Raw genomic sequence first — 10,878 nt, 5'->3', positions numbered from 1 at the left:
AAAACTGTCCTTTATTACCAGTTGTATTTACAACAACAATACATGTGAAATGGGGCACCCATGAAAGGCCACCTCCTCGTGGTGGGTGCTGGGTCACGCTAAGCGCCTTTCAACCCCCCGTTGTGGACCCGGGGGGGATATTTTGGTCCACCAACCCGTTTGCCGTGGGTTGCGCCCCTGTGTCGGTGGAGGACGGGAGGCTGGTGGTCCGGTTCTATCAATCGGCTGGTCACGCCATGCCCTGTGCATAGACCTATTTTTGCACATTCAATTTATTGGGTATTGGTTACTTTGATATGTAGGTTACAAATTATTTTCCAATTATTCATGATCTTATCTTGCCTAGAGTCCTATGCCAGAAGGCGGTGGCTCATGGGCCAATCTGGTAATGTCGCCCTCTGAATTCCGTATGTCTCCAATTACCTGTTATGGGCGGAACCAGCCTGGCAGTGTTTTTTGGTAGGCAAATATAGCTATTCACGTTGTATTTACTGGAGTATAACACCCTTGTAGCCCTGGTGTTGTAGATGGTTACCTCTGCACCACCGTCCATGTTGACACTTTCGATGGCGGGTGGGGATCGAGGGTGTTGAATACTATTCGCATGCGCCATGTCTCAAAACCAAAACCCTGGTTCTTCGAAAACAACGAAACGTCGCCATTATAGAATCTTTGTCTTCTGATGAAGAAGTTTCTCCAGATGTTGCTAAATCTTGGCCAAAGTTTATCGTTCTATCTTCTGCTGATGGAAATCCATTGAAAATCAATCCTTTCGGCTGTATCCAAGGGCATACAAAGTGTCTGCGGGGAAGTGAAGAATGTAACTTCGTCTTCGCAGTGGTTCATTGCTTGTTGAATGTGCTCGAAAACAGCAATCTGTTAACCTGCTGGGTCTCCAGGAGTTTGTTAACACTAAGGTTGTTGTCTCGGTACACAAATCACTGAATTCATGTAGAGGGATAGTTCGGGACAGAGCTAAATGTCTGTCTGATATGACAGAAGATGAAATTTCTGCTTCTTTAACAAATCAAGGCGTTACCTCTGTGAAACGCTTCACCAGAAAAACAGGACAACAATATTATCAAAACAAATACTTACCTGTTCACCTTTGCCCTCTCCACTCTTCCGAAATCAATAAAGGCTGGTTACTTTAATATCGGTGTGGACGTCTATATTCAAGCCCACTACGATGTTTTCATTGCCAAAAATTTGGTCATGGTGCCAGGACTTGCAATCATGTTTCTATCTGTGTCCGTTGCAGTGGGGCTCATGAGAGCTCAGAGTGCACAAATGAAATCAAGTGTGCCAACTGTGCTGGACAGCATTTAGCATCATCAAATCTTGCCCCAGTTTTGAACATCAGTCTAAAATACTCAAACTAAAGTATACCAACAACATCTCTTTTGCAGAAGCCAAAAATTAGTTCCAATACCGACACAAACAACTGTTTCCTCTTATTCTGCAGCCGTATCTTCATCTTGTCCTGTTAAAGTTTCACAGCAATCTGTTTCCTGTCAGACAGAGATATCTTGGGTGACAGATACACAGGTCACATTTGATAAATCTGTCTCATCCGGAACTGTCCAAAAAACCTCATCAGCTTCTCAGACGGAGGAACAATCAGAACCACTACCTGTGCCAACATCTGACCAGGAAATTGGGACAATTCAAATGTCAAAACATCAACGAAAACAGTTAAAGAAAAAGGGTAAAACTCTAAAGCACTAAGAGGTCCCCTCTTTGGATGCTCATGTAACGGTTCACAATCCATTTGAACCGCTTCATATGGATGTCACTCCATCGCTTCCTATACATGAGAGTGGTCATCCCATACATTCTAGCCCCCCAGTTGGGCCGCCATGAATGGCTCCAAAACTCTGATCCAGTGGAATTGCAGAGGACTCAGGAGGAATTTAAATGAGATACAGTTATTAGTACAAGATTTTCGACCATCAGCACTGTGTCTCCAAGAGACTTATCTTAAACCGACTGATCAAGTTGATTCGAGACAGTACAACTGTTATCATTCGTTTTCTCCACCTGGAGATAAGGCTTCAGGCGGATCTTCTATTTTCATACGACAAGGGGTTATTTCCAGCCCTGTTGCCCTTAATACCACTCTTCAAGTTGTTGCCGTCCGCATAACTTTACACATTGTGTTTACTCTGTGTTCATTGTACATACCTCCGTCTACTACACTCCGACCATCTGAGCTTCAACACCTATATGATCAGCTCCCTCAGCCATGCAATATCATGGGTGATCTGAATGGACACAACCCTCTATGGGGAAGTATAAATACAAATAATAAAGGGAAAGTCCTTGAGGACTTCATAAATGACAATAACTTATGCATATTTAATGATGATTCAAACACCTATTTACACCCTGCCACTGGGACCTATTCAGCCCTTGACCTTTCTCTCACAGATGCAAACTTATTAAACGAATTTGACTGGTCAGTTCATGATGACCTTTGTGGTAGTGATCACTTTCCGACTGTACTAAAAGCCATGACCCCAACTGTTGACTTATCGTCATCTCGGTGGAATTTTAAAAAAAGCAAACTGGCAAATGTATGAGTTATTGTGTACTGCAAACCTTACACCTGATCGTTTTGATAATACTGAAGATCCAATGAAGATATTTTCAGATCAGCTCACTGACATAGCTGATCAAACCATACCTCAGTCCTCTGCAAATCCTCACATTCGCAAACCATGGTTTAATAACGAGTGTAAACAGGCCAGGAAGAGTAGGAAAAAAGCCGAAAAATATTTTCGACGACATCCTACAGTTCACAATTTAGATACGGTAAAAATTTTACATGCCAAGGCTCGACGCGCATTTAAAGAAAATAAGCGTCAGTCTTGGCGAAACTATGTTTCCAAAATACATTCGCGCACACCGATGTCAAAGGTGTGGAACATGATACAAAGAATAAAGGGAAAAGGTTCCAAATCCACCGTTCATCATTTGAAGGACGGTGATACTTTATTAACTGATAAAGCTGACATTGCCAATAAGCTTGGTGAAACACTCGCCAAACATTCGTCTTCATCCAACTATGTTCCTGAGTTTCAGAAACATCAAAAGCAACAAGAGAAGAAAAGAATTAATTTCAACTCAGACAATGGAGAAGACTACAATGAATTATTTTCTCTACATGAGCTACGTACCGCCCTTGATCAAGCTCATGATACAGCCACAGGGGCTGATAATATACGCTATCAGCTCTTGAAGCATTTACCTGAATCATGTTTGGAAATACTTTTGAATATTTTTGATACAATATGGACTACAGGAAATTTCCCAACTTCGTGGCGTAATGCCATTGTAGTCCCCATACCAAAGCCTGGCAAGGATCATACTGATCCGTCTAATTACAGACCAATCTCTTTAACGAGTTGTGTCTGTAAAACCAGGGAAAGAATGGTGAATAATAGATTAACTTGGTATCTTGAAACCAATCAACTTATAACCAATATTCAATGTGGTTTCAGGAAAAATCGTAGTACCATTGATCACTTGGTACGTTTAGAATCCTTTGTCAAAAATGCTATAGTAAATAAACAACATGCAGTATCGATATTCTTTGATCTCGAGAAAGCATACGATACCACCTGGAAGCATGGCATTTTGAAGGATTTACATGATTTTTGGTTTGAGAGGCCGTTTGCCTCTTTTATATCACAATTTTTAAAGACAGGCAATTTCAAGTCCGAGTGGGTTCTACCCTGTCTGACCATTACAATCAGGATCAGGGTGTCCCTCAAGGCAGTATTTTGTCTGTCACTTTATTTAGTATCAAGATAAACAGTTTATCCAAGGTTTTAAATGATTCAATTGATGGATCACTTTTTGTGGATGATTTTAATATTTCTTGTCGTGGTAAAATATGCATACTATTGAACGGCAATTGCAGTTGTGTTTAAATAAAATAAATAAATGGTGTCTTGAAAACGGTTTTAAATTTTTCCAAATCCAAAACTAATTGTCTACACTTTTGTAGAAAATATAAACCGCATAAAGATCCAGAACTATCTTTAAATGGCACTCCCATCAAAGTTGTTAAGGAGGCCAAATTCTTGGGTCTAATTTTCGACTCCCATTTAACTTTTTGCCACATATTAAATCCCTAAAAACTAAATGCCTGAAGGCACTTGATTTGTTGAAAGTCGTGTCTAATTCAAGGTGGGAGGGATCAAGCTACGCTCCTACACCTTTACAGATCACTTGTCCGCTCGAAGCTTGATTATGGCTCCATCGTATATGGTGGAGCCTGTAAAAACAACATAAAACTCTTAGATTCAGTTCACCATCAAGGTCTGAGACTTTGTCTTGGGTCTTTTAGAACTTCTCCTATTGATAGTCTCTATGTTGAGGCTGATGAGCCATCCTTACCCAACGTCGTATCAAACTCTCTTTACAGTATATAACAAAACTCTATTCTAACGAGTCTAATCCTGCATTTAACTGTGTTTTCAATCCTTCTTATGAGGAGTTGTACAACAAAAAGCCTTCTCTTGTTCCGCCTCTTGGTTTAAGAATTAAACCATTTCTTTCTGCTGCCGACATTGAGCTGGAAAATATAGCTCCTTCCCGTCTTCTTTCTTCTCCGCCTTGGCAATTGGTTAGGCCACAAGTTGACCTAACATTAACAGCATTTAAAAAAGCAGAAACTAATGAATTACAATATAAACAAGAATATCATCAATTAAAAAGTCCTTATTTACAGATGGATCCAAGGATGGTGGCGCGGTGGCATGTGCCACTGTCATTGGATCCAGAACAATATCTTCTCGTTTACCAGATAACAGCTCTATTTTTACAGCAGAAGCAAACGCCATCTTAACAGCTCTTAAATATATTAATAAACACCGTAAATATAAACAATATATAATCTTTTCAGATTCTCTTTCTTGTCTTCAAGCTATTAAAAATATTTCTTGCAAACATCCACTTTTATTAGAAATTATTGAATTGTATAATGAGCTTGCTACTGGCCAGTGCGACATCGTCTTTTGTTGGTTACCCAGCCACGTTGGCATTTCTGGGAATACCATGGCTGATTTTGCTGCCAAGGCAGCACTCAACAAATCTGTGACACCACTTCTTATTCCATACTCTGATTATAAGGCTGGCATTAGAACTTACATCCGTGATCTGATGCAGAAGAAGTGGGACGCCCAAGTAGGTATTAATAAATTACATGCAATAAAACCCTATATTGGTTACACCTACTTGGGTTGTCAGTCCAGATTTGAAGAGGTCATTATGCGACGATGTCGCATTGGCCATACCAGATATACTCATGAATATTTATTGAAAGGCGAAGATCCTCCGTTTTGTATCCCTTGTGATGAAAGGATCACAGTCAAGCATGTCCTGCTTGACTGCATTGAATATTCCATCACAAGGGATAAGTATTTTAATGTCAAAACATTGAAGGATCTTTTTAATAATGTTAGTTCTCATTTAGTTATTGCCTTTTTAAAAGAATTAGATTTATTAACTGATTTGTAAATAGATAAATATTTTATTATTGGTAATTTAAATTAGTCACTGAGATTGTTAGTGGCTGTACCCTCAAAGGGGGGTTGACGTAGCGTAAAATTATTGTCCTCCTGAGAGGGTACGTAAGTCCCAAAACTTTCAAAGTAAAATCTAAATTATCACATTTTAAACGTAGTATTTTTGTTATTTTAACTGTTGGCTAAATTTCCCTACAATCGCCAGCGGCTGAAGGGATGGTGTAAATCCAGCTAGGATCCATGCAGGTAGCAAAAGTAATGTAAGTCCCCATGGCTCCTAGCATGGTGATCTACCTTCAGTTGGTGGCGATCTATAGCCCATTTTTATATTGTGTTGTCCCCTATAGTTAAAATGTTTTAGATTCAATTACTAGTTTTACATATATATATGTGATTATCTAGTTATCGTCGGCAGAATTTTATAATTTCACTTAAATTGTTGATATATTTATAACTTGCTTTAGTCACGATATGGCTGAAATATTGCCGATGTGACTTTAAATCTTAACTCACTCACTCACTCACTCACATGTGAAATGGAATATACCCTACTTTTTTTGGATAGTACACTAGAGCCTGGTAACTACTACCTGCGAAATGATGTTGGCTTGCATGGATTCCCCACGTCATCGAAATCTGTTCTGTTTATGTTAACAACCCGGATCCGAACTCTCTTGATATATGTACCCGTGAAGATCCGGGTTAGAATTGATCTTCAGTAACCCATGCTTGTCGTAAGGGGCGACTAACGGGATCGGGTGGTCAGGCTCGCTGACTTGATTGACACATGTCATCGAAACCCAATTCTGTTGAACACTGGACTGAAGACTCGTTTATTACAGACTGCCTCCATATAGCTGGACTACTGCTGAGTGCGGCGTAAAACGTAACTCTCTCACTCTTTACATATGTATTTTTTATATGCATGATAATGTGCAGTGCAGTGACGTCACTAGAATGATTGTGCAAAGTCCAGTAATTATTTGTTTGGAATATCTAAGTAGGGCGAAAGATGCAGACAGTTGTATTCAAAACGTACATCGAGCAGTGTCAGCGTTACTTGCTCTACTTTACCTGTACACAAACACCAAGTCACATCAATTAGCTGTCAGAAGTGTTGGTCATCTGACTAGTGTTTTTAACAACGTCAAAACCTTCTTGAATTCCTAACAGTATGTACACAATTCCCTTTGACATTAAATAGCATACTTCCATGAAGGTAAGCTACATGATATCCAGCATTCGGAAGTTAAAACGTTATATAAATAACATTTCACGTTGGTTATAAACGGCATCACACACAACATGTCACAACAAGCGTGACACACATTGTATTGGTGATTAGCACTTGTCAAATGCGACCTGAAGCTTATGCCAAGCTGTGAATTTATACGCTCCTACGGATCTCATCCTGGCGAAGGGGGATCGCATCTTGTTGGTCATCAGAAAGGAGCCGTCGAGGTATGTCTGTGAACAAAATGAACACCCAAACATTTCATAAGTAAGTACTCACTCACTCACTCACTCACGCACCCACGCACTCACTAACTCACGCACTCACGCACTCACTCACTCACTCACTATGAATGCGTCAACGCTTCAGTGCCTTAAAATCGAATTCCTTCACTCAAAGTCTCCATACAATTCACCTGAAATATTCCAATGCCAATTTTGACGTCAACTGTAAAGTGTTCGTTGTCTCTTGGACGCCACCCTGGAGAACGCTCTTCAGCACCATATCCAGAACCTTCCCGAAAGACGTTGAATACGACCACAGGCCTTTGATTCCACAATCTTAGAGATGCTATGTATGTGCAGCGGTGTGAGGAACGCCCGAGAAATATGTGTGGTCTGTAAAATGTGAATATATCTCAAGCGAATAGGTATACCAATATCAGTATTCGCAGTAGCTTGTATCGTTTTATACACATGGTTTGTTTCAGAATACAATTTTCTAACAGTGTAAACATACGCAAATGTGGTTGTATCGCGTCAGGTAATAATCCACGGGCCATTCTAAAGCAACAAATCCCATAACCCTGTCAGAGCAAAAGTCTTTATCTTTGTGAGTGAGAGAGTTAATCAGTGGGTGTGAACAGCGATTTATTTTTTTATTTCATTTAGATATAGCTATTTATGTTGTTCTTTTTTTCAAATCATATAAATATGGAACCTTAAAGAAAGATTGTCGCATTGCAAACAAACAAAAAGTGAAAACTTCATCAAAGGGCGACAGCGCGCCATTTTGGTCACTTGTTACATTGTCGCTTTTTCGGATGGTTGCGCTTTGAATAATATCTTTTTATTCAACCAATGGGCGACAACTGTGGAGGTTAATATTGTTGCATTGTCGCTCAATTTTAGTCCAAAAAGGCGACCAAGCATTTTCTGTTCCTTTTGCTTTTCATTTCAGAATATACTCAAACTTGCATTAAATATTTGACAGCATTGTTTTCATTAATTATTAAAAGAATGATAAAATGCCTTAAGATTGTACTATCACCAAATGTCATGTGTGGGAATGTGCGTGCCTGCTTGCGTGCGTGTGCTGTTTTGCAGATACAAATTGGGACTGGTCAACTTCACAAGATTGAAAAGTAAGGGAGTAATATTATATGCCTCCGTGTGTGGATGATTCAGGACAGGTTTGGTCTAGTAGTAGACACGATGGCGTGCATTGACTCATTAAAACAGATTCCTGGGTTCAAACTCAGACTTGGTGCAGCAAGCAACAGCTTTACCTACAGAGCTACCCACGTCATTGCGTCCTGTTATACACTAGAGGAGTCAGTACAGGTGACATCGGAGTGATTAGGGATCTGTAATCATTCACCTGTTCTCTGAGACTAACCTTCGTGGAGGCCATTTAGAATTCATTTGCGAAAGCTCCCAAGTCACTTGCATCCCAGGCTGGAGACTGAATCCCAGATCTATGGCGTGTCCGTTCTTCGTGGACTATAAGAATACAAAAACATGCCAAATTATATGTACAACATGCCATAAACCAACAGTTTATGATAGGCATACACGCATACTAACACACAGGAAGAAATCATACTTACTATGTACACAGCTATAGGAGGAAAAACTGACCTTGTTTGGAAAAGTATCCCCGAACAAGCTGCTGTGTGGAACGCACAGTACTTTCATTAATTCCCAGGATTCTCCTCTGAGACACCGGAAGTGACCTGGACAGTGTCTGTTGGAGGGGTTTGAAGCAATGACGTTACTGTCAGAGTCTTCAGTACGTCTAACTTCATCACACACTACTGAATAAAGAGAGTACATGGAGAATTGAGAATGGTCAGCAGCAGGAGGTGGTGATGTGTTAACTGAATACAGAGAGTACATGGAGTAATGAGACAGGTCAGCAGCAGGAAGTGGTGATGTGTTAACTGAATACAGAGAGTACATGGAGTAATGAGACAGGTCAGCAGCAGGAAGTGGTGATGTGTTAACTGAATACAGAGAGTACATGGAGTAATGAGACAGGTCAGCTGCAGGAGGTGGTGATGTGTTAACTGAATACAGAGAGTACATGGAGTAATGAGACAGGTCAGCAGGAGGAGGTTGTGATGTGTTCACTGAATACAGAGAGTACATGGGGTATTGAGACTGGTCAGCAGCAGGAAGTGGTGATGTGTTAACTGAATACAGAGAGTACATGGAGTAATGAGACAGGTCAGCTGCAGGAGGTGGTGATGTGTTAACTGAATACAGAGAGTACATGGAGTAATGAGACAGGTCAGCAGGAGGAGGTTGTGATGTGTTCACTGAATACAGAGAGTACATGGGGTATTGAGACTGGTCAGCAGCAGGAAGTGGTGATGTGTTAACTGAATACAGAGAGGACATGGAATATTTAGACTGGTCAGCAACAGGGGTTGGTGATGTGTTAACTGAATACAGAGAGTATTGATGTGTTAACTGAATACAGAGAGACTTGTCAGCAGCAGGAGATGGTGATGAATTAACTGAATACAGAGAGTACATGGGGTATTGAGACTGGTCAGCAGCAGCAGGTGGTGATGTTTTAACTGAATACAGATAGAACATGGAGTATTGAGACTGGTAAGCAGCAGGAGGTGGTGATGTTTTAACTGAATACTGAGAGTACATGGAGTATTGAGACTTGTCAGCAGCAGGATGTGGTGATGTGTTAACTGAATACAGAGAATACATGGAGTATTGAGACTGGTCAGCAGCAGGAGGTGGTGATGTGTTAACTGAATACAGAGAGTACATGGAGTATTGAGACTGGTCAGCAGCAGGATGTGGTGATGTGTTAACTGAATACAGATAGTACATTGAGTAACGATACTGGTCAGCCGCAGGAGCTGGTGATGTGTTAACTGAATACAGAGAGTACATGGAGTCCTGAGACAGGTCAACAGCAGGATGTGGTGATGTGTTAACTGAATACAGATAGTACATCGGGTATTGAGACTGGCCAGCAGGAGGAGGTTGTGGTGTGTTAACTGAATACAGAGAGTACATGGAGTATTGAGACTGGTCAGCAGCAGGGGGTGGTGATGTGTTAACTGAATACAGAGAGTACATGGGGTATTGAGACAGGTCAGCAGGAGGAGGTTGTTGTGTGTTAACTGAATACAGAGAGTACGTGGAGTATTGAGACTGGTCATCAGCAGCAGGAGGTGGTGATGTGTTAACTGAATACAGAGAGTACATGGAGTATTGAGACTGGTCTGCAGCAGGAGGTGGTGATGTGTTAACTGAATACAGAGAGTACATGGAGTATTGAGACTGGTCAGCAGCAGGAGGTGGTGATGTGTTAACTGAATACAGAGAGTACATTGAGTAACGATACCGGTCAGCCGCACCCATCGAAATTATGTTCACATTATATTGAAATATGATTTTGAGAACCCCGACTGGTGACTATGTGGTATAAGGATTCAAAACTGGTTTTAATAGGAGACACAAAAAGTATAATACTTGAATATACTTGAACTTTGTTTACATTAAAAGTAAACAAACACTAACTTTTGTTGTTTTCACCAGCTCAAAGGGAAACCTTGTTAGTAGTGTACAGTGTCATGGTGACCGGATGTATCTCCATCAGGGGGAGATCACTCGGGTTCCGGTTCCGGTGGGTGCGTAGGCATGGCCATGACGTCACGTCCGGTTCCAGTGGGTGCGTACGCATGGCGATGACGTCACGTCCGGTTCCGGTGGGTGCGCGCACATGACGATGACGTCACCTAAGGGCCAAAATGGCGGACGCGTTTCAAGAGGGCGTCCCATCCGGTGGGATCGCGTGAGATCTTGCGGGATCTCGTGGACTCTCGTGGGATCTCGCGAGCGTAGACGCCTTTCAAGATGG

The sequence above is a fragment of the Haliotis rubra genome, unplaced genomic scaffold, assembly GCF_003918875.1.
Source record: "Haliotis rubra isolate DU_JTF1 unplaced genomic scaffold, ASM391887v1 Scf630, whole genome shotgun sequence".
In the NCBI taxonomy this organism is placed as follows: Eukaryota; Metazoa; Mollusca; class Gastropoda; order Lepetellida; family Haliotidae; genus Haliotis; species Haliotis rubra.
This window is presented reverse-complemented; position numbering follows the sequence as displayed.